This window comes from Lynx rufus, unplaced genomic scaffold (genome assembly GCF_022079265.1).
Source record: "Lynx rufus isolate CCGP_SWC_20201006 ecotype Redwood Valley unplaced genomic scaffold, mLynRuf1.p SCAF_19, whole genome shotgun sequence".
NCBI lineage: Eukaryota > Metazoa > Chordata > Mammalia > Carnivora > Felidae > Lynx > Lynx rufus.
In genome coordinates this window covers 28,542,599-28,566,710 of record NW_025814833.1, presented here as the reverse complement: position 1 = coordinate 28,566,710, position 24,112 = coordinate 28,542,599, and the positions used below count along the sequence as shown (strand labels likewise).

The following is a 24,112-nucleotide window of genomic DNA, read 5'->3' as shown; positions in this document are numbered from 1 at the left end:
AATGTATTCTCAAGCAGTTTCATAGCTCAGAATTCCAGGCAGGTACTATGAGTTTCTCTGCTCAGGGGCTCATGGAGTTAAAGTCAAGTTGTTGACCATGCTGAGTCATTAACTGGAAACTCAAGAGAGAAAACCTGCTTCCAAGCCCTGTCAGGTCATTGTCAGGTCTAGTTTCTTCAGGTTGTAGGAGTGAGGTCCCCAATTCCTTTACGTCTCTCAGTTGAGGCCACTCTGAGCTCCCAGGACCACACCCATAGCTCCTTACAGGCACCCCTCTTCCTCCAAGTAGTAATGGGGCATCACGCACCAGGACTGATGTTGTTGTGTAGACACTGCTGACTTCTTTGTGCGCCAGTCACACAGACCCACCCCGAGAACCCAATATGGCGCCATTCCCCCACATGGTCAGTCAGCTACCAGGTGGCAGGTTGATCATTTTGGTCTCTTTCCTCAGGGAAAGGTAGCTGCACCTCGGTTCTGCCGATGGATCTTCCTTCCCACCCATCGATTTTTGAGAAACCCAACATTCATGCACTTAGAAAATGCCTGATCTCCTGTCATGGATTTCCAGGCAGCATCACTTAGAAACAAGGATATTGCTTCTCGGGGCGCATGCTCGCGGAATTCACTGGGGTTATGACCTGCCTCATCACCCCAAGCAGAAGTTTCAAAACAAAAATCATAGAAGGATCTTTCAAAGCCTCAGTTTTGGTTCTAACTTGGAGACGGTACCTTGAGGGGCTGGGGCAATATAGTTTAGAGGCTGTCACGCTCTCCCTCATTTGCCAAGAGAGAGAGCTGTCCCTCCCGTAGGCGTGATCACGTCTTCCTCACTGAAGGGATGGCAATGTGAGGGGCTCCGCTCACTCTCACTCCCACGCATCCAGTAGCGAAATCTTGCTTCCTGTCCCCACGGCTTCAGGCTTCCCCGGACCGGAGGTCTTTTCCCAAAGGAGGACTGTTTTCCACCAGAGCCCCTACACTGACTCCACCGAGATGGAAACAGACGCTGCCCGGCGGTCAGTCCGGATGCTCGTCTCTCCCCACCGTCAGGCAAACACGGGGCGCCTGCACAGGGTGGGGAGACGGAACCCGAGTGTTAAGGACACTGGCTCGCCACGACACGAGACGCTGAGGAGGACTATGTCGGCGAGGTTTGGGTGTCTCCCGGCGCTCTCACGGTGCTGACTCCAGTCAAAGGAAGTTATGACAACTCACTTCAGTGAGGACATCCACTGGTCAGGTCCATCTGTAATTACGGTGTGAGTCATCCCCTCAGGAGGAGCCCACTGACCCCTCAGGCTGAGACAGCTCTCAGGCAAAACGAAGAAGAAATGGCTAGTGGACAAGACAGTTATGAATGCCAGCTACAGGCCTGGGACCCGCTGAGGAGTAGGATTCAGTGCAACCTGATGACTTCACGGGGTCCCCCATTTCAGGGGGAAGGCAAACACAGACACACACACACGCACACAATAAATCGTCTGTTCAAACCAAATACTTAGGGGAAATGCCCAGCTTTTAATAACAGAAATGTATAACATGTAAGTTCCAACTCTTTTTCTTGGCCTCAAGAAGACAATTGTCTTAACTAACACATGTGAGGAGGCATCAACAATATCGGGTTCCATTCTAAGGCAGCCATCTTGTTCTGGTTTGTTATTGATCATTTCACTAGCAGGATTATAAACTGGGGGTGGGATTATCTTCGTTGAGAATTTGGTCTGATTCCAATTTTTCTAGTACTGTCTCAAGGTGGCTTATTAAGTCTTGTCTTTTCAATCTGAAAACAAAGAAACAAGTCACTAGCCAAAAGATATCGAAGAACCCATAATTATGGAGACTCTGTGAAGACTAGAAAGAGAAGCTTCCAATCTACATGGGAATAGAAAATGGACCCTCATGGTAAGAGACAATCTAGGAAATACAAAGAGTGTCGGTCCATGGTCCGCACCCACCTGAAATTCTGTCGTGAATACAAGTCTTATTGAGCTTGGAAGAATGAGGCGGATCAGATAATATCAATCTAAATAACTGCAGAGACAGCATGAACTCTGAATGAGGGCCAGGGTTTAAGACAGCCAGGCAGTCCTGTCCCCACCCTTTGCCCAGCTCCTCCCTGGGCCCTGCTGTGAAACATACTGGAGTTTCTCTCTGTACCCACCTTGTCGCCTTCCTCCTGCAAAATGCAACAAAATTTTTGCCGCAATTCCAGAGGTTCTTGCACTCCTTCAAGCAGTTTGACGACTCTATCATATTCTGGATATATTTAGAAAGAAAACTGTCAGTATTTCTAAAGTAGAAAGAAGAGGCAGAACTCAATCTTGGTGTATCTGCTGCCTCAGCAATCATTCAAGGGCTAGAATGTTACATAGTACTTGTGCTTTACATGCTTACATCCGGACACCGAAACATAGCTACCCATGGAACCCTTATGAATAATAAACGATTAAGAGATTAGAAAACAACAAAGTACTGAGACATTTTAGTCACAATAAAGAGGAACTGTCTTAAATTATGTGAAAACCCAATTCTGGGAAAGGAGAAGCCGTAAGAGCTCGGTGGAATCCAGTCTAAATCACAGAATGAGAGGGGCGCCCAGGTGGCTTAGTCGGTTAAGCATCCAACTCTTGATTTCAGCTTAGGTCATATCCCCACAGTTCATGAGATCCAACCCGGCACTGTCAGTGCAGAGGCTGCGGGATTCTCTCTCTCTCCCTCTCTCTGCCCCCCCTTCTCAAAATAAGTAAACTTAAAAAAACTTTGAACTCATAGAATGAGAAAGACTTCCTGTGGTTTCACTTATGAAAATTCCCGTTCTACTTACGTCGTCCAAATCTTTGAATTTCCTTCTTCAATTGATGTTTCATTTCCACAGTGATTTCCATCGTTTTCGGCAGTCTCCCTGGCCCTTCTTCCAGCACAGATACTGCGGTGACCTTGGGATCATCTGTAGAGAGACGGATGGTAATGATTCCTCCCGCCAGTGCATTACTACCAGGTTTGTGACTCGGCCCACCTTTGCTGAGACGGGTTAAGTCACGAGGCAGAGAGTCCAACTGGTTGGTGTAGAATACCATCTCCTGCCATATTCATAGGCTCTGGGCGAACGGATTTTGACAAGAAGCTATCAGTAGGGATCGACCACTTTTCCCTCGCCTGCTGTGGATATTGTGAACGACAGGTGCATCTGGAAACCAAGTGTGATGCGGAGCTGCAATGGCAGGCATTTCAACGACCCCGCACGGACATCCACGTGCTCCACAGTCTCTCAAGTTCTCAGGTCATAGCAGGAGGATACACCGGATCTATGTATCGGACCTGAAGGTTGGACTTCAGGAAAAAGAACAGAACAAAGAAGCCTCTTGCGTTCCTGGCACTCTGCGTGCATACAGAAATGTAGTCGGACAGGACAACCAGTAAACAAACATTCACAGGGCCCTGGCACTCATGGTTTAATGCCCCTTTGATGCCGTTTACAAGGTAAAAAGCTGAACGTGCCACTTGATGTCAGCATGCCTGATATTGGCACTCCATCACTAACACTCCCAGTCAGTTAATGATCTTCCTCATCTGTCTTTTCTGCCTCGGAAGACGAATTGTTTTCTACATCATGTTGACACCTCTCCTTCATTTACTCAGCCTCCTCTGTGCCAGGCACTGAGCCAAATGCTGGGAGATCGGCAGTGAACGAGACACACAGAAACAATCCCTACCCTTGTGGAACTTACATCCTCATGGGGAAGTCAGACGGTATGTGTAAAATGGGTAAAGGGAGTTACACAGTTTGAACTCGTGTTAGGAAGGAAGACATCAGGGATGTGACAGAGAGCAGGAGGGGGTGCCTCCAGGATCCGCGGTGGGGCAGGGCCCTCTGAGGAGGTGACCCGTGGAACAGGAGACAGGGCGGCCTGTGCACGTGAGGAGGACTTGTGGCTGCCGTGAGTGCCGGTGCAGGGCCCTAGGAGGGGACGAGCCGGGGCCGTGGAGCAAAGGACAGAGGCAGAGAGAGCAAGGAGGACACCCAGAGGACGCGTGCAGGAGAGGAGGGCAGGCCCGGGTCCTGCAGAGCGTGTAGACCAGCGTCGGCAGCTCCGATTCTGTTCTGAGTGCTCGGGGGAGTTGGCGGCGGGTTTCGGGATGGACGCGGCAGGGTCGGATTTCCGTGCGCACGGGGTCAGTCGGGCTGCGGGGGGTGATGGGTCAGGAGGGTCAAGTGGGAGAGCAGGCTGTAAGGTCAGAAGCTAGTGCAGCGACCTGCTGAGTGAGGCGGCGGTGGGTAGAGGGACATCCCGATGGTGGGATCCAGGAAGGAGTACGATATTAAGAGGAGGGCCAGGAGACTCGAAAAAGAATGAAAGAAAAGGAGTATTCAATAAGGAGAAGGAAACCAGTTGAGTGCGGAGCTTGGGAATCCAGGAAGGTTTCCATGAAGGAGAGCGGGAACACCTGTGCCTAACGTGGATGAGCAATTAAGGGCAGCGTCACCCAAAGCCTGTGACCTTGAGCGAACTGCTCCCTGGCAGGGAGGGGCCAGAGGCCAGGCTGCACTGGGGCAGGTCAGGAAGGGGGTGGGGCACAGGCATCCTCACCATCTTCCAAACACACGGCTGAGCCCCCGGCCTCCGATGCTCCCTCTCCTTCCGGCATCACTGACAGCATTGCCACGGTCAGTCTTCTCTTACACAGAGGAGAAGTCATGGGTTCTCCATGACGTTTCATTTGCTTCTCGGGCCCAACAGCAGACTCCTCTGCTTTATCGGTCATCATTTCCTGAGAAGCATCAAGAAACATAGCCCATTAGTGACAAAAATGCAACCAAACTAGGGTGCGTGGGTGGCTCAGACCCTTGATATCAGCTCAGGTCATGATCTCACGGTTCGTGGGACAGAGCCCTGAGACAGGGCTGCTCGGGTTTCTCCCTCTCATTCTCTCTGCCCCTCCCCTGCTGGTTCTCTCTCTCTCTCTCTCTCTCTCTCTCTCAAAATAAACAAATAAACTTAAAAAAATGCAACCATGCTGAAGCTGCATTGTACATATGTGCATACAACATGCCTCTCCATCGTTGATGTGAGTTTTCTCAAGGGCCAAGGTTTATCATGCCCCCACAAACACTCCGTTCTCAGGAGCCCCAGCCTCTTTTCCATCCCTCTAGGGAGAAAAATGGAGGAAGCTTGGGAGGAAGCTATCCTACAAGCGAAGTCCAAAGGCAGACATCGCACACGATGAATCAGCTCACTTGCAGGATGCGAACCCCTCAGCCAGAATTAAATAAATCCATGATTACCTCGCTGACAAAGGAATCAACATTCTGTGTCAACCCTTTCAGGGGAAATAACTCAGTTTCCTTTCCATATTTGATTTAAATAAACATTATCGATATTGGCCGAGTCTTTACAGAATGCCCCTCGTCGAGGGTGACGGGACAGGAGGCGGAAATCTTTCATCCACGCGTGTCCAATGGCACAGAGTCCAATGTGTCCATGTAGGAGCCCTGTGACGGGCACTTCTCAATATCGTTCATAGATCAATTGGCACGAATTGGTATGACAGACTAGCTGAAAGGTCTTCTCATTTAAGGGTAACCCCCAAATTTGCCCCATCATATTGGAACGAACTGGGGACAAATTCCTTTCCTGAATCCTTGACAGTTCCCATTAAGGAGAAGTACAAAAGGGGAGAATTATTTTCATGGAGCATTTCATACCAGCCAGCTAAATGCTCTACTCTGCTAAATGCTCTACTCGTACTAATTTATTCAGTATTTCACAGAGCGATAATTGTGGCAAAAACTCAGGGCCAAGGTAAGGAAGAGAAGATGTGGAGTCAGAAGGGATCTGGGGCCCAGAGAGTCCCAGGAGCAGTGGGAGGGTTTGGTAGTACTGATGCCTTCTCCAGGGGTTGCTAGCATGCAGCCTTCAGTTTCGTCTGGTCATGAAAAGCCCTTTGCTCGGAACAGACCATCTTATAAAAGTGTTGAGGGGCGCCTGGGTGGCTCAGTCGCTTGAGCGTCCGACTTCGGCTCAGGTCATGATCTCGCAGTTGGTGGGTTCGAGCCCCGCATCAGGCTCCGTGCCGACAGCTCCGAGCCTGGAGCCTGCTTCGGATTCTGCGTCTCCCTCTCTCTCTCTCTCTCTCTGCCCCTCCCCTGCTCCTGCTCTGTCTCTCTCTGTCTAAAAAATAAATAAAAACATTAAAAAATTAAAAAAGAATAAAGTGTTGAGATGAGGCGGGGGTGGCCACATCAAGAGTGGCCAGAACAAGAACTGAAGGTCACCGGAATCCCTGCTGTGAGGCCTCACGCGCGGCACTGGAGCACAGTCAAGAAATCCAAGAAATCCAGGAGTGACTAGGGAAGAGCGTGTCAGTCTGCTGAGCACGACTTCCATCACCTCGACTACATCTGTCACCCTGCCATTGACATGCTTGTTTATCAGCAGATCTCTTGTGATGCTGGTGAGTGTGAATCCCTCTCCCTGAGAACTGTCATCCCCTGAAAACTACTTTAGTGCCATTCGAACTGCAAGATGTTAACTGCATTTAACTTTGAATATAAACCTTTGACTGCATTTGAACTCAAAATGTTCACAGTCAGGGCCTGGAGTAAAGTGACCATATGAGGGTTGAGCAGCACAGGGAGCTGATCTGTTCTCAAACCTGATTCCAGGCCAACCCAGGGGCCACCCCTCCTTTGCTTTCTCAAGGCTCCTGCCTGGCACCTTCCATTGCATTCGCTGAGATAAAATAGAGACACTTAGGGAAAAATAAAGATTACCAAAATGTTACTAAAGAAGAAAGACAAAATCTTAGAACTCCTGTATCTGGTAAAAGGATTAACACAAAATTTCAAAACCTCCTATCCAATTAAAAAAAATTAAAAAATTAAAAATAAACAAAAACTTCCTATCCAGCAGGCTTCCCTGATGAGTACTCCAAGAATTTAGGGGGAAATAATATCAGTGTTACATAAACTCTTGGACCAGTTCCCACCTCATTTTATGATGCAAGTATAAACCTGACACCAACATCTAACAAGGACATAGAAGAAAGGAAAACCACTGGCCAAGATTCCTTTCCTGAAAACACATATACAAATTCGAAACAAAAGATCAGCAAACAAAGATAAAAGATATGCATCATGTTATGATGTGGTGTATTTCATGAAGGCAACATTGGTTTAAAATTTGATCAGTCCAATTGTATTTAGGAAAAAAAAAAAACAAGGAAAGGTTCCATTATTAATTTTACAGATGGTTCCAAGTTCAAAAGCTACTGATGCTTAAAAATTATCAGCAACTGAGAATAGAAGGTAGTTTCCTTAACCTAATAGAGAGTATTCACCCCCCAAAATCCTATAGCAAACATAATACTTAATGGCGATACACCAAACATTTTCTACCTGAGTTTGTAAACCAGACAAGGACGTCTACGATCTATTCGAAAATATATGGAGGTCATAAAAACTGCAACAGTGCCAAGAAAATATTACAAGTATAAATTGTGCAAAGGTAAAAGCAAAACTGTCATTCGCGGATGACATTTTTCTGTACATGGAATACCCAAAAGGATACAAACAATTAGAGTTGATATGTGAACAACAGCCAATTTATTGTATTCAGGAGGAAGAATCAAAAACCACATCTACTTCTCTGTAATAACCAAAATATTTAGAAAAAGAAAATTAAAATACCATTGCAAACAGGGTCAACAACATCAAGACCCAGGGAGTAAACCTAATGACAGGTGTCCCAGAGAACTATACGTAACACAAAAACCCCACTGAGAGATGTTTCAGGCCTCAAGGCAACGGAGAGAAATACATTTTTTTTACGGATTGCAAGACTCATTAAGTCATCATTGCCATTTCTGCCAGGAGTAACTATTGCAACCATATTTAAATGTAAATAACTTTCTATTTCAAATTTCAAAACTCCATCTTGTTCCTTTTGGGGAAATTAGTGAGCTGATAGTAAAGAGTGGAAGGGCTGAGACAACCTTTCAGAGAAAGAACAAGGTTGGAAGAGGTCCGACGCCAGCTAGCAGACTTCCTGGAAAGGAGGAGCATGGCAAGCACGTGGGATTGGAGCAAGGGTGGGCGGATACACCCGTGCAAGACCCTAGAGAGTGTAGAAATCAATCCGGAAATAACAGCTGCTAGACGGCTGACACTGGGGCCCGCGAACCACTGTGGTCCCTTCGGTAAGCCCCACCTGGTCCCTGCGGGGAAATGGGACTCCTCCCTGACCTCAGTCCCATCCACACCACATTGATATCAGATGAAGAGGACATCTGGCCTAAAACCTAGGACGTCACCTTCACGGCTTTAGAGTAGGAAAGGTTTTGAAAAAATAAAAGCACTGACCAGAAAGAAGAGATCGTTCAATTATACTTAATTGAACGGAGAATATCTGTTCATCAAAATGACACTATTGAGATGGTGACAAAGCGAAACAGATCTGCAGAAGATACTCAGGATGATATATTTAAATATACACAGAAATAGAAATATATGTAGGGCTACAAATCAATTCAGCGGAACACAAATATTTCAATGAAATGTGGCTAAAAGACCTGGAAAGGCGCCTCGTAAAACACACACACGGATGGCCAATCAACCTCTAATCAGCACAAAATGCACACGTAGACTTGAGGAGAGGCCCCTGCACACCCAGCAGGGTGGCTGAGATTCAAGACTGCCTGTACACCAAGCGTTTGTGAGTATGGAACGTAACCAACTCTCATGCACTGTGGACCCAGGTCCCCAGCTTGATGCCCCAGGTGATAGTTGAAAAGTGAGATGAAACTCCCCCAAGGCTAGATCCAGAATTCAAGGCAAATTACGTGCCCAAGGCTGCAACACAGCATCCACGGAAGAACAACTCCCCGCAGAGTGCCTTTGCGCACCCAACGAAGGCCTCCCCCCAAAGGCTGAGACAGAGCCCCACACTGCTCCGCAGCCACGGCTGAGACAGCAGCCGGGGCCTAGTCCCCCCACTGCAGAAGGGACGCCTCCTCAGCCAGGGCCGAGGCGCAGCACTCGAGGCGGAGTCCCCCTTCTGTGCACAGATGGACCTTTCCAACAACAGTCTCGGCTCCCCAGATGGCAGCAGAGGGAGCACCAAGAAAGAGCCCAAGCCGCCAGCGCCGAGAAAGGACCCAACGTCAAGTTGACTCCCCGACGGCGACTTCGACTCCAGTCTTAAACACCCGAGGAACAGCACCCCCACTGGCTGTGACACAGCACCCGTGAAAGCCTCCCCAGGGCTGAGCGTCCCCGCCGCCCGGGGACCAGCCCGACGCGAGCCAAGCCCACCGCCACCGTGGCTGAGACAGAGCACCCAGGGAAAAGTGCCCCCTCGGGCTGAGCCAGTGGCCCTCGTGGGCAGGAATCTGGGGGCTGAGGCGACGCGCCCGAGGAAACGCTGCCCTCGCACGGCTCGGGTGCACTGCCAGGAAACACCCCCACCCCCACTCACGACTGACATCAGCCCCGGACAAGAGTCCCCTCCCCAGCACTGAGACGGTTCCACGAGGAAAGCCCCTCGCGGAACTCTGTCTCTCTGACCGCCAAACTGGCCGACACCCGCCGCCCAGGGAAACGCCGCCCACCCCCGGGCCGAGACCAGAAGCCAAGGAACTGTTTCCACGGAGCTGAGGTAGATCGCCCAGCAGGATACCGCACCTAAGGGAGGCACGCCTCCCGAGTTCAGGGAGAGCTCCCAGGGAAAAGAATCCGCGCTCCGAGTGTTAAAATCCTGACCTTGTTCCCGGAGCCTGGCAGTAACCCGCAAAATGGCAGTGAGGCTGTGGTGCCTCTCACGTGGAACTTTCTGGAAATGCGCCCTCTAAGGGTTCTGGGAGCGGTGTGCACAGGCACGTGTGTGGCCAGAGGACTGATACATCGTTACTTTCCCCGGGGGGGCGTAAGCCAAGCAGCGGGCCCCGGATGCTCCCGGGCGCAGAGCCTGGTGCTGGAGAAGCCTCGGGTCCCCAGGAGCCTGCTGTGCCAGTCCCCCAGCGCCACGAAGCACGTCTTTCCCACCCCCCCCCCACCATGTGTCAGGCGCCCCCTACAGACAGACCTCGGTCACTGACGCCACAGGAAAACTTTTAAAGGAACCAGAATATTTTTCACATTTCAGGAAAAAAGGGTGAGTAGGAAGCTGAGACGGAAAACCAAAAGCTGGCACATTGACCTCAGAGAAAAAGAGGAGGATTTGTTGATTGTCATAATCGATGCAGGAAACCGACGTGATCCAGTGCAATGTAATTCATGAGAAAAATAAAAACCATTTGATAAAAAGGTCCCTGCCCAAATCTGCTTTCCCCGTTTTTCCTGGGGGAAATCATCAGAAGCATTTATTACACGTGACGTTGAAGCCAGAGAAGATTGCTCACCATCGTCCCTTCTGTTGTTCTGTCCGCACAGGGGTCTTGCCTGGCACCTTAAGATGATGACCATGACAGTGCACACAGGGAGCTGTCAGACCCTTCAATTATGATCTAGCCCCGCGCATCGTGCCCTTCAGGGAGTCACCAGGCACGTCAAATAGTGACAGTTATTTGTGAATATGATGTTCGGGAGCTGCAATCAGTTCTGTCTCCTCCGGTGGCGGACAGCTTGCCGGAGTTCAGAGCTACCCCGGATGTGAGGTCGTGGCTTTCGAGGCCACCACGGAGCTGAGGAGGCGGCCGTGGGGATAGTGCCCTTACCACAGCCCAAGGCTCGCTGTTCGTGTTGGGATGTAGCCAGGTTTCGGGAGTAAACGCTCTTCCTGTGGTTGCAAACCCTGTGTTAACTTGCACGGTTCTGAAACCCTTTACTTAGGGTTTGCCCATGTTCTCATCGCTATCATGCTGGAGTCGACTTTCACTGGCCCTGATGCCACCAATGCAGACGTGCCTCTTCCTACGTGCTACTTTTTCTACACGGTCAAAATCCGGTGTCTCAGATTGTAAACAGTTTACACCGAGTTCCTTTTTGATTTGGATGGACGCTAGTATGGGCAGTGCCTGCATTCTGTGCAAAACTACCTGCGAACCAGTCCTCGTGGATTGCTTTTCTGGCCAACTGGTTTAGTGGAATGCACAGGAGGAAACGGACGCGGGTTCAGGGAGTGGGTTCGTTTTAATTTTGTGTATGAAACCACGCGCGTTTGGCGGCTTCAAACGTTACTCCAAATTTTGTGGGTGAAATCACACCCATTTATTGTTCCTTATCTCGGAGTTCTGTAGCTCCTCATTCTGGGTAGTGTTGACAGTGATCTCTGCTCCAGGTTTAAATGGCTGAAATCACGACTGTGGCCAATTCATGTCGTCCTTTGGAAGGCCCAGGGTGACTGTTGCCTCCACGCTCGTTCAGAATGCCGGCCAGTCCGGTCCCCTGCCACATAAGAGTATCATCCTTGCTTTCCTGACCGCTGTGAGCTGCAGGCCACCCTCACCCCCTGGGACCTGCCGTCAGGTCCCACTGTGGCCCTGTCATCTGCAGACAGTGAGGGCACAGCACCACGTTGTCCCCAGGCAAAAGTATCCTTACTCGCAAATGCACAGTTTCATAGATGATGGTGGTTAGAGGAAGGTGACCAAAGTAGAGAACAAAGCAGTTGAGTTTTTGGGAATGGATTTGGTGACTGGTGTGCTTGTGCACAAAATAATTTGTCTCTTTAAAGATCCCAGGAAATCACTGAAAGTCCAGATATTTACAGTTTTATTTTTTTAATGTTTACTTATTTTCAGAGAGAAAGAGAGAGAGAGAGAGACATAGCGTGAGCAGGGTAGGGGCAGAGAGAGAGGGAGACACAGAATCCAAAGCAAGCTCCAGGCTCTGAACTGTCAGCACAGAGCCAGATGTAGGGCTAGAACTCACGAGCCCTGAGATCATGACCTGAGCCAAAGTCAGATACTCAACCAACTGAGCCACCCAGGCACCCCAAATGCTTGAAAGTTTTAAACTTTAACTGAACTCACAGGCCTTTATCATGTTGAAGATCATTTTGCTATTGTACACTGTTGATGCAGCTATTAACTTGGCTGATTATAAAAAAGTCTTCTGTGTCATGTTTCTCTTATAGAGCTAAAAACAGATATGTAATGCTTCAGGAAAATATGTTACGTATGGCCTATCGTTGAGAATAAATGAAGCAAAATGTGTGTTCTTGCCTCTTGATGTACAATAGATATGACTCATCGCGACCCAATTTCTGATTATTAAGTATGAGCACACTAAGGATGATTTCATACCAATAAATATTTTTATTGACTTGGTTGAAAGGAAGAGAAAAGGCTGACTACATACAGCCCAGCCGATAAAGTTTTTTTTTTTTTTTAAATGTTTTTATTTATTTTTGAGACAGAGAGAGACAGAGTATGAGCAGGGAAGGGGCAAAGAGAGAGGAAGACACAGAATCTGAAGAAGGCTCCAGGCTCTGAGCTGTCAGCACAGAGCCCGATGCGGGGCTCGAACCCATGGACCGCGAGATCATGACCCGAGCTGAAGTTGGACACCCAACCGACTGAGCCACCCAGGCGCCCCCGGATAAAGTTTTTAATACATTGTAAGGTAACCTTGGCATTAGAATGCTCAGGCCAGGGATACAATGAGGGGCCAACTATGACACGTTCGTACAAGTGTGCTTAGAGGCCATTATGCCTGCAGAAGTGATCGTACCAAACCTGTGTTGTGATGCGCTCATTTTCTGATGGCATCAATTGCCCGAAGAAGGTGCTTTATTTCTGCTGGAAGACTATATTTAAGTAGAAATGGAGACATTATAAGGCATCAGACCAAATGCAGTCAAGACACTTTTGCCCACAAATTAGAGACTTTCACAATTTTGTAAAAGCTATGATATCATATGACATCCACACAGTACAGTGAATCAAAAGTGTTTCGTAAACTCGGGTACAATCTCTTAGGTAACGTATATATGTGAGATGATAGTATGAACAAAACAGAGGAAGGCAATAAAACTCTCTGGCCATAAACCGTGACTGTCTGTAAAGCCGTTGGCTTAAAAGAAGGTCTATTCCTTTGCTTACAAGAATGAGAGACTCATGGATTTTCCTTTGCCCACTCTTGTCCAAGTGGAGAAGTAGCCTTGAGATTTTTCGTGAACAACACCCGTCACGGTGGCATACCTGCAAAAGAACGGTCAGTAAGCCGAAGTTAAATAAAAATCATTATACGGGGCGCCTGGGTGGCGCAGTCGGTTAAGCGTCCGACTTCAGCCAGGTCACGATCTCGCGCTCCGTGAGTTCGAGCCCCGCGTCGGGCTCTGGGCTGATGGCTCAGAGCCTGGAGCCTGTTTCCGATTCTGTGTCTCCCTCTCTCTCTGCCCCTCCCCCGTTCATGCTCTGTCTCTCTCTGTCCCAAAAATAAATAAACGTTGAAAAAAAAATCATTATAAATCATCAGCTGGCAAGAGAAGTTGGCGCACATGGCAAGTTGCTGGTCAAAAATGACATCGGCAAGAAGTATCTTTTGAAACCTGATTGATGACTTTGCTACCGTGAAAGCCAGGGAGTGAGATTATAACAAATTCTATTTGGGGACAAAAATATTCAAGTTGAAAATAATATCGTGAGTTAAGGTACACCCAATTTTCAATCTTTCGATATCTTTCCAACGACTTACAAACGTTTCACTGATTTAAATTCCAATATAATTAACACACAGTGTTATATTAGTTGCACATGTCCAACATGGTGAGTCGCAAATCTGGACCTTAGCCAGCGCTCCTCACAACTAGTGGACTGTTAATGCCCTTCACCTATTTCACCCCTCCCTCCCCCTCCCTCCCCTCTGCTAACCATCCATCCTCTATAGTTGAGTCCGTTCTTTTGTCTGTCCCTCTGTTCTTTGTTCATTTGTTTCGTGTCTTAACTTGTACATATGAGTGAGAGTGTTCACATGACAGGTACCCCAGACGGCATTTGACTTTCGTTGACAAACGGACAGAGAAGATGTGGAATGTTATACAGTGGAATATCGCTCGGCCATAAAAAATACAATTTGCCACAGGAATGGATCTAGAGGGCATGAAGCTAAGTGAAATAAGTCTGTCTTTCCAACATCTTTGATGTTCTGGGTGAAAAAATAACTACGATATAATTTCATAAGCCAGATACTTCGGGACACATATTTTTCCCACGTCTCAGACTTCAGTGACGCCGCCCAGCACGAATGCAGGGGATTCGGGCTGTCCTCTTCCATGCGTCCAGACTCCTCCGTGGAAGGAGGCAGCTACGGCTGTGAAAGAAAGGACTTCCTTACACATTCTCAGCTGACATGTCTTTGTCCAGAACTGTGGACAAGGGCCATCCCACACTGCACAGGAATCTGAGAAGGGAAATACTTTTTGAAGGACACACGGCCGCCAAGGCGGAAGCAGGCTTCTAACAGTGAGGAAGGAAGGGGACTGAGCACGGAGGGACAGGTAGCAGTCCCTGCCCGCTTGGAAGCCACGCGGAACCAGGAAGCAGACCGGTTAACTGTCTGCAAGTGGCAGTGCTCTGACAGTAAAGGGGCGGAAGGAGAACTACTGAGGTCTTACTGTAGTTGGGTGACCCAGCTCTTCTCTGAGGAGTTGACCTTTAAGGAGAGACGGGGCGGGTGGGAAGACGTGGGAAGCAGAGCTGAGGCAGGGGCAGAAGAGCCGCAAAGGCCCGCGAATGGGCGCAGGCTGCCACAGGCAGGGAACCAGGAGGCCGGCGTGGGGCAGCACAGGGATGGGGGAAGGGAGGGCTACCAAGTGTGTTTGCACACGCCCGCGGTCCTTTCCACCTGCCCTTCCGTGGTTGCGTGGTCAGTCGCACGGGGCTGAAAGGGCCAAAGTTATGGTCAAAGCAGATACACACAGGCGTTCCCGGCTGGCTCAGTCTGTTAAGCATCTGACAGTGGACTTCAGCTTAGGTCACGATCTTGAGACCCCACGTGGGGATCTGCGCTGACAGCATGCAGCCTGCTTGAGATTCTCTCTCTCTCTCTTTGTCTTCCTCTCTCTCTGCACCTCCACCGGTCACACACTCTCAAAATAAGTAAACATTTTTGGAAAAGAAGGGCAAAGAACCAAAAAACCCAAGCACTTTAAACACAGGTCTGTGCCGCCCACTGCTGCCATCCTAAGGGACTTTTGCCACAAGGTGATAACTCTATTCCTCTTCTTAGGCTCCCTGACCATCATTTTTAGTGATTCCATGAATTGGATAATGAGCTTCTGGAAAGTCTGCTTGAAGCAGAACATCAGGGATAAGAAGCAGAGATCTGGGGAGCCTCTGGGGAGGCTCCGTAGGTTGAGAGTCTGACTTCGGCTCAGGTCATGATCTCACAGTTCGTGAGTTCAAGCCCTGCATCCGGCCTGCTGCCGTGAGCACGGAGCCCACGCTGAGCCTGCTTCAGATCTTCTGTCCCTCTCTCTCTCTCTCTCTCTCTCTCTGCCCCTCCCCTGCTCTCTGTCTTAAATGGAATAAACATTTATTTTAAAAAATAAGCAGAGACCTGCCGCCCATCCAAGGGCACAATTGCTCGCGACCCTGATTTTTGTTCATCCCACATGATCCACTTGTCACGTATTCGCCCTTTCCTGAACCATCGGGGTAAGTTGTCATGGAAGAAGGACACGGAGATTAGCACCTGAGGTTAATATGACCCCCCCCCCCCCCATCAAAGCTCCTGAATCCATTTCCTGCTTCCACTGGACTCGCTGTTTTTGCTGTCCCCTCTCCTCTATAAGAGAGCCGGCCTCTGCTTTGTTCTCTGAATTCGCCTGTGGTTTTGCTGGAGCTTGCTTGGCCCGGATCGCAATTCTCGGCTATTCCCAAATACGTGCATTTTGCTGGCGAGATAACTGACGGGTTTCTTTTGAAGGTTAGCAACTTCTTCACCCCGCGAGGCAAAGTCCGCACGCTCTTTGGACTTTACATCTCAATTTAGTAAGGAATGGAGTTTCCCTTTTGTGAGGTCCGGGCCCAGAGCTGCACGGCTCTCAAGAGCGCACGCAGTGGAGGGAGGGACGCCCGGGTTGAACTCGGGCTTCAGCTCCCAACCAGCTAGCTGTCTGACCTTGAGCAAGGACGTGCTCCCTGGGGGCTCCGGTTCCTCGGGTGTTGAGGGGAAATCGCAGCCCCTGCCTCATGAGGTAGCTGTGGGGTTGAGGTGAGCGGGATGGGCAGAAGCCCCAGCCCATCCTGGCACGATGTAGGTGCTCTGCAAATGTGCTGCTCGGGGTTGGTGCTGCCTATGGGAGACAGTCGTGGCCCAGAACCCAGGAGAGGCTACCAGCTCCGGGGCAGAGAGCAGTGCACGGTGGGTCATTCGCTGATGGGCAGGGATCTCCTTTGGGGCACACACGGAGAGCAGACTCCCCTACGGGCCCGGCACTGGCTGAGGGACACAAGCTTAGGCCTGTGTGACAGGACAGGTGTCCCTGGGAGTCCTCAGCGCTGAAGGGCTGAGGCCGAGGCTGAGGCAGGTGAGAGCCAGGCCCTCCCTCCCCTGGGAGCTCCCATCAGGGAGGGAGAGTGAGCAGAGAATGTTCCAGATCCAGGGTCAGATGACAAATAGGGACCAGTGGGAGACTGTGGGCCAGGGGCAGCCAGAGGCTGTGGAGTCCAGGGGCAGCATCGGAGGCGTGGAAAGAACTTGGCTTCAAGGGAGACCCGGCCCCCAGTGGTTTCTCCAGGGACCCCCTCCTTTGCTCTTGACCGGGGGCTCCGTACGGAACATCTTTGTTTCCACATCCCCTTTGCTGAACTGAGGCTCCTGCCACCATCCACCTCCCCTGCTTGTGGTGAGGAATAAAAATAATTCATTCAATATGTGTTAGAACCCATCTAAGTGCCAGCCACTTATCTAGGTGTGAAATCACCGTGAACTAGACCTCATTCAAAGGGATCCTCCAGGAGACACCAGCCGGACAGAGAAACTGCCAGGTAATGGTACGCACGCTGCACAAAGTGGAGATGGGATGGAGAGATGGGAAAGGGTGGACCGTGTTTCCCTGTGGTGGTCAGGGAAGCCTCTGCGAGGAGGAGACGTCTCACCCGCAGCAGAGTAAAAGGCCTTGGCAGTCAGTGCATTTCCAAGGGCCCTGGCCTCTGCAGAATAGCCTCTTCCCCAAGGCCGGGTGCAGGTGAACGGGCCCGCGCTTCGGCGGTCTTGGCGGTCTGCGTGGGGGGTGAAGCTCATGTCCGTGGCTCTCGGCCTGGTCCCCATCTCTTGCTCCTGAACGCCTGCCCTGCTCCGGCATCAGAGGAGGAGACCGTGGTCGTGCAGAGACTGCTGCGTGAGCAAGTACCACTGCATGCAACCATTTCCCGGCAACAGGTCTATACTAACACACACAGCAACACACTTGTGCATGTACGTGTACAGACACGTGTGCGTAGTTTCTCCTACTGGTCCTCCTCTTCTGCCTGATTTCTGACTGGTAGACGTTCCTAGATTCTTAACGTGTAGCTCCTAGAAGAACAGAATCTTTAACATGGCATCTGTGAGCTATTTCTGGGTTTCTGTAATTCCTTCTTAAAACGGATTCCTCGGAAGCTATTATTGACCCATTTTCCGGTTGTAAAATGACACTCATAGTTCATAGCCAGAAATGACAAAGGAGTTTCTCAAATTGTCGCACTTAGACACCTGTAGTCAAGTATCAAGTGCCCAGGGTCTGGGTGACCAAGTGTGGTAGCAGTGAGCATTGCAGTCAAAATGAGGAGTATAATGGAGATGGATGGTTACTCTAAATGTGGTGAGGAACTGGGGGAAAACATTTATGTCCTCACATCCTGGAAGTCCCAGGTTAAGGTGCACAGAATGGAACTGAAATAATCCATCATTGCCTGAACAACAAATCATTCTCTGGGGCGCCTGGGTGGCACTTTGGTTAAGCATCTGACTTTAGCTGAGTTCATGATCTCATGGTTCGTGAGCTTGAGCCCAGCACTGCATTCTGTGCTAAGAGCCTGTGCTAAGAGCCTGGAACCTGCTTCAGACTCTGGGTCTCTCTCTCTCTCTCTCTGTCCCTCTCCCACTTGGGCTCGCTCTCTCTGTCTCAGAAATAAATAAATATTTTTAAAACTTTAAAAATTAATCTTTCTCTCCTAAGGGCTGACATTTGGGGAAACCCAATAAAAATTCTATTCCTATGAATGGCCGAAACACAACATACATTCAATCCCAAATTCACATGGCCTTTCTGTTACTGTTACACCACCAATTGGGAATGAACGGGATCCTGAAACTCATAATGGGTCATATATGCACACTCTGATGAAACTGGGTCTCCGCAAGCCCCAATTCTGTGGAATGTCTTTGCAAAGAGAAACATACTTTCCACTCCTGGGAGGAGCTTATTTCCTGTTTGTCTGAAGAAACTGATGGTCTTGCCTGAAGTAGGTGCCTTGGAGGGCACGGCTGACCGTGCTCACGAGCGACACCCACCATCTGTCTCTCCTTCCTTCAAAACTCTGTAACTACACGCATTCCCACAGGCCCTGCAAGTGAGGTACAGAATGTGACCCATGAGGACCTGCAACATTCACCAGAAGGTCTACGTGTTTTTCCTAATATGTGTATGTAAAAGCCTGGAGAGTTTGAGTGGAATGTTTTTAAGAGGCATGTCTGAAGGTGGAAAGAAAATACTCAGGGAGGAGATCAAGTTCATGACACGGGATCCTTAAGGGAGGATATAGATTCAAAGCTTTCATTTTTAGAGCTAGGGATGCCTCTCATAGTTTGCTTGGTTAGTTCACTGAAACAAGCGCCAAAGGTGGCCTGCTATTAGGGAGAAATGCACGAAGCTCCCTGGTGCACTGCGGAGGAAGATACCCTCAAGCAGATGAGAGTGTTAACCTGAGTTCTCCAGACAGACGGGCTCACCTAGGGTGGGAGGTCCAGAGGACACGACATTCATGACGGCTGTGGTACGTTGTTTTCTAACAGGAGCCCAGGCATCTGTCAAGAGCTCTGTGTGGCTCTGCTCTTCTCTGCTGGTCAGAAATGACTGGGCTTCCCCTTGAGGGAGGACCGTGCCGCACTGCCAATTATTTATGCTGTTAATGGTCACCCCCTCCTTCCCTGTAGCCCGTGGACCTGTAGCCAGGAACTAGCAGGACAGTGCATGGGGGAAAGGGAAGTAATCGGACTCTCGAAGAGTGATCAATACTGGATCCCAATGACACTAATTCCAGGAGACCCAAAGCATCCCTGTGGCCCACCAGCCACTGCGAGGGACGATGGTCGTCAGGTCTTCGATGGAGTTCTACCTCAGTCCTGTCTCTCAGTGGTGTCAGGGTTTCCCCAAATCCATCCAGTGGTTTGTGATGTGTGATATGTGGCACCATCAAGAACTTGAAAGCTGCATGGTGGTGACTCTGAGCATGTCCCTTTCCACTTACCTATTTGGTCCGTGCAGAACTTTTACATCTTGGGCAATGACAGCAAAGCGTCATAAACTTAGTTGGCTGTTTATTCAATTATAGCTGCTGTTTTCCTTGAAGCTCCATTCTTTAGCAATTAACACATTCCTGGGCATCTGGTAAGTACATTTGAATGAGCAAATGCTTTCTTCTCTTTTAGAAAACCTAGCCAGAAAGAGTTTGCCTTCAGTTGGAAAGGGCACCCTCACTTCCTACCTCAGGCTTGTATCAACTCTCTAAGCTTATGTCATAAACTACTCCTCACAGGCCTTCACCACCTGTCCCTTACATCGGGCACTGCACTATTCCTTTACCTCCATGACGTTATTGTCATTGAGAAGGAAGGAGAAACTAATATAGACACATTGGCAACACACGTGAAAGACAGAACGTAGGAAAGAATTCTCACAAAATCAGAGGCCTTGCAATTTAGTGAAATGCTTAGTGATGTAGTAGTCTGGGGCATGTCACGATTATGCTTGTACGGTGGACAGATAATTGGGAAATCTCAGCTTTCTTCCCATTCAAAAAGAGACATGTAGCAGAGTTAGCCTATCAGGTGCTGGTGATAACACGGTTTATGGTTTTGTGGTTTTGTGGTTCTATGACCCACTGACATGTTACCTGAAAATCTGCTATCTTGGAGTGGTACCCAGAAGAAGAAAGTTCTCTGAGGTTCCACCATGGCCACATACATGGGAGGTCCCTGTGACCACTTGACTAGAAAGGAAACACATCATGCCTGATTTTCAGTTGTTATTTCCAATATGCAGGCATTTCTTAGATATTAGTTTTCTTTTTTTTTTAAATATATGTTATTGTCAAATTAGCTAACATACAGTGTTTAAAATGTGCTCTTGGTTTTTTGGGTAATTCCCATGGTTCATCGCTTACATACAACCGCTGGTACTCATCTCAACAAGACCCTCCTCAATGCCCATAACCCATTTTCCCCACTCCCCCAAACCTCCATCAACCCTGAGATTGTTCTCTGTATTTAAGAGTCTCTTATGGTTTGGCAAACTATAAGAGACCCATATTACCCTTATAATTTTGCATAATAAATTTACCCATATTTAGCAGTGTGAAATGACACAAATTGTATTCTCAAGCAGTTCCGTAGTTCAGAATTCCAGGCAGGTACTATGAGTTTCTCTGCTCAGGGGCTCATGGAATTGAAGTCAAGTTGTTGACCATGCTAAGTCATTAACTGGAAACACAAGAGAGAAAACCTGCTTCCAAGCCCTGTCAGGTCAATGTCAGGTCTAGTTTCTTCAGGTTATAAGGGTGAGGTCCCCATTTCCTTTCTGTTTCTCAGTTGAGTCCACTCTGAGCTCCTAGAACCACCCCCATAACTCCCCAGGTGTACCTCTCGTTCCTCCAAGTACTAATGGTGCATCATGGTCATGGAAGCAAGGATGAATGTTATGCATGGCCCATAAACATGAACATCCTCTCACCAGGACTGATGTTGTTGCAGACACTGCTGACTGCTCCTTGCGCCAGTCACACAGACCCACGCGGAGCACCCGATATGGCGCCATTCCCCCACATGGTCAGTCAGCTACCAGGTGGCAGGTTGATCATTTTGGTCTCTTTCCTCAGGGAAAGGTAGCTGCACCTCGGTTCTGCCGATGGATCTTCCTTCCCACCCATCGATTTTTGAGAAACCCAACATTCATGCACTTAGAAAATGCCTGATCTCCTGTCATGGATTTCCAGGCAGCATCACTTAGAAACAAGGATATTGCTTCTCGGGGCGCATGCTCGCGGAATTCACTGGGGTTATGACCTGCCTCATCATCCCCAAGCAGAAGTTTCAAAACAAAAATCATAGAAGGATCTTTCAAAGCCTCAGTTTTGGTTCTAACTTGGAGACGGTACCTTGAGGGGCTGGGGCAATATAGTTTAGAGGCTGTCACGCTCTCCCTCATTTGCCAAGAGAGAGAGCTGTCCCTCCCGTAGGCGTGATCACGTCTTCCTCACTGAAGGGATGGCAATGTGAGGGGCTCCGCTCACTCTCACTCCCACGCATCCAGTAGCGAAATCTTGCTTCCTGTCCCCACGGCTTCAGGCTTCCCCGGACCGGAGGTCTTTTCCCAAAGGAGGACTGTTTTCCACCAGAGCCCCTACACTGACTCCACCGAGATGGAAACAGACGCTGCCCGGCGGTCAGTCCGGATGCTCGTCTCTCCCCACCGTCAGGCAAACACGGGGCGCCTGCACAGGGTGGGGAGACGGAACCCGAGTGTTAAGGACACTGGCTCGCCACGACACGAGACGCTGAGGAGGACTATGTCGGCGAGGTTTGGGTGTCTCCCGGCGCTCTCACGGTGCTGACTCCAGTCAAAGGAAGTTATGACAACTCACTTCAGTGAGGACATCCACTGGTCAGGTCCATCTGTAATTAAGGTGTGAGTCATCCCCTCAGGAGGAGCCCACTGACCCCTCAGGCTGAGACAGCTCTCAGGCAAAACGAAGAAGAAATGGCTAGTGGACAAGACAGTTATGAATGCCAGCTACAGGCCTGGGACCCGCTGAGGAGTAGGATTCAGTGCAACCTGATGACTTCACGGGGTCCCCCATTTCAGGGGGAAGGCAAACACAGACACACACACACGCACACACACACACACACACACACACACAGACACACACAGAGTGCAAGTGGGGGAGGGGCATAGAGAGGGAGACACAGGAACCGAAACAGGCTCCTGGTTCTGAACTGTCAGTACAGAGCCCGATGCGGGGCTTGAACCCATGAACTGTGAGATCATGACCACAGCCATGAAGAAGGTCCTTTAACCAACTGAGCCACTTGGATGCCCCAAGGGGGTTCTCCCACTTTAGAGGGAAGACAAACATACACACACAACAAATTGTCCGTTCAAACAAAATACTTAGGGCAGATGCCCAGCTTTTACTAACAGAAACTTATTTCATTAAAGTTCTAATGATTTTTCTTAGCCTCAAGAAAACAATTTTCATAACTAACACATATGAAGAGGCATCAACAATACCGGGATCCACTCTGCGGCAGAGAACTGCTTCTGGTTTCTCATGGATCATTTATCAATAGGATTATAAATTTGGGTTGGGATTGTCTTCGTTGAGGTGGTCAGATTCTAGTTTTTCCAGTATGTTCTTAAGGTGGCTTATTAAGTCTTGTTTTTTGTAGCTGAAAATAAAGAGACAGGCCATTCACCAAAAGATATCCAAGAACCCATAATTTCGGGGGCTTTGGGGGAATAGAAAGAGAAGAAAGAGAAGCTTCCAATCTACATAGGAATAGAAAATGAACCAACATGGTAAGGAAAATCCAGCAAGTAAGACGAGTGTCAGTTCAGGGTCCACGCCCACCTGAAACTCTGTGTGATCAGAAGTCTCCCTGAGCTTGGAAGAATGAGTGAGACTCAGACGATATCAAAATAAATAACTGCAGACACAGCAGGACCTCTGAGTGAGGACCAGGGTTTGAGAAACGCCAGGCAGACCCATCCCCACCCCTCCCCCAACGCCTCACTGGGCCCCAGTGTGAAACGTACTGGAGAGTTCTCCACACTCACCTCGCTGCTTCCTTCATGGCATATAAGACAAACTTTTTCTGCACTTTTGGAGGCCCTTGCACCTCTTGAAGCAATTTGAAGATTCTACCATATTCTGGAGATATTAAAAAAAAAAAACCTGTCAGTATTGCTGAAGTATAAAGAGTACGTAGAAGTCAATCTTGGTGTATGTGCTGCCTCCGCAATCATTCAAGGCCTACAATGTGACAGGATACATTTGCTTTACATGCTTACATCCAGACACCGGAACATCTACCAATGGAACTCTGGCACACAACAACCAATGGAGAGATAGAAAAGAATCCCCCCAAAAAAGTTTTCCTGGGACATTTCAGTCCAGACAAAGAGGAACCATCCTAATTGGGAAAACCCAATTCTGGCAAAGGATGTACCTCAAGAGTTCTTTTGAATCGAGTTTAAATCATAGAATGAGTAAGACTTACTGTGGTTTCATGGTTAGAAATTCCTGTTCTACTTACTTCGTCCAAACTGCCGGATCTCTCTCTTCAACTGATCTCTTATTTCTATATTGATTTCCATTGGTATTGGTATTTTATCTGGCACTTCTCCCAGCACAGATATTGCTGTGACCTTGGGGTCATCTGTAGAGAGACAGCTGGGAATGATTCATCCCGCCAGTGAATTACTACCAGGTTTGTGACTCAGCCCACCTTTGCTGAGATGGGTTAAGTCATGAGACAGAGAATCCAACTGGTTGGCATGGAATACCATCTCCTGCCATATTCAAAGGTTCTGAGGGAACGGATTTTGACAAGGGGTCAAGAAGGGGAGGGAGACAGACATCCTCACCTTCTTCCAAGAACACGGCTGAGCCCCCAGCCTGGGATGCTCCCTCTGCTTCCGGTTTCAGTGACAGCAGCGCCATGGTCGGCCTTCTCTTAGATGGAGCAGAAGTCATGGGTTCTCCATGACGTTTCATTTGGTTCTCGGGTCCGAAAGCAGACTCCTCTGCTTTATTGGTCATCATTTCCTGACAAGTAGCAAGATACATGTTTCATTAATGACAAAAATGCAACCATTCCAAAACAGTATGGAGTTTCCTCAAAAAGTTAAAAATAGAACTTCCCTATGATCCAGCAACTGTAATACTAGGTATTTACCCAAAGGCT

The 24,112-nt window shown here is 48.9% G+C and overlaps 1 pseudogene; it reads right to left on the bottom strand.

The window, feature by feature from the left end:
* LOC124513839 (alpha-1,6-mannosyl-glycoprotein 2-beta-N-acetylglucosaminyltransferase-like) overlaps positions 1–23,868 on the bottom strand; it is a 65,556-nt pseudogene extending 41,688 nt beyond the window's left edge.
* Positions 23,869–24,112: the final 244 nt, after the last annotated feature.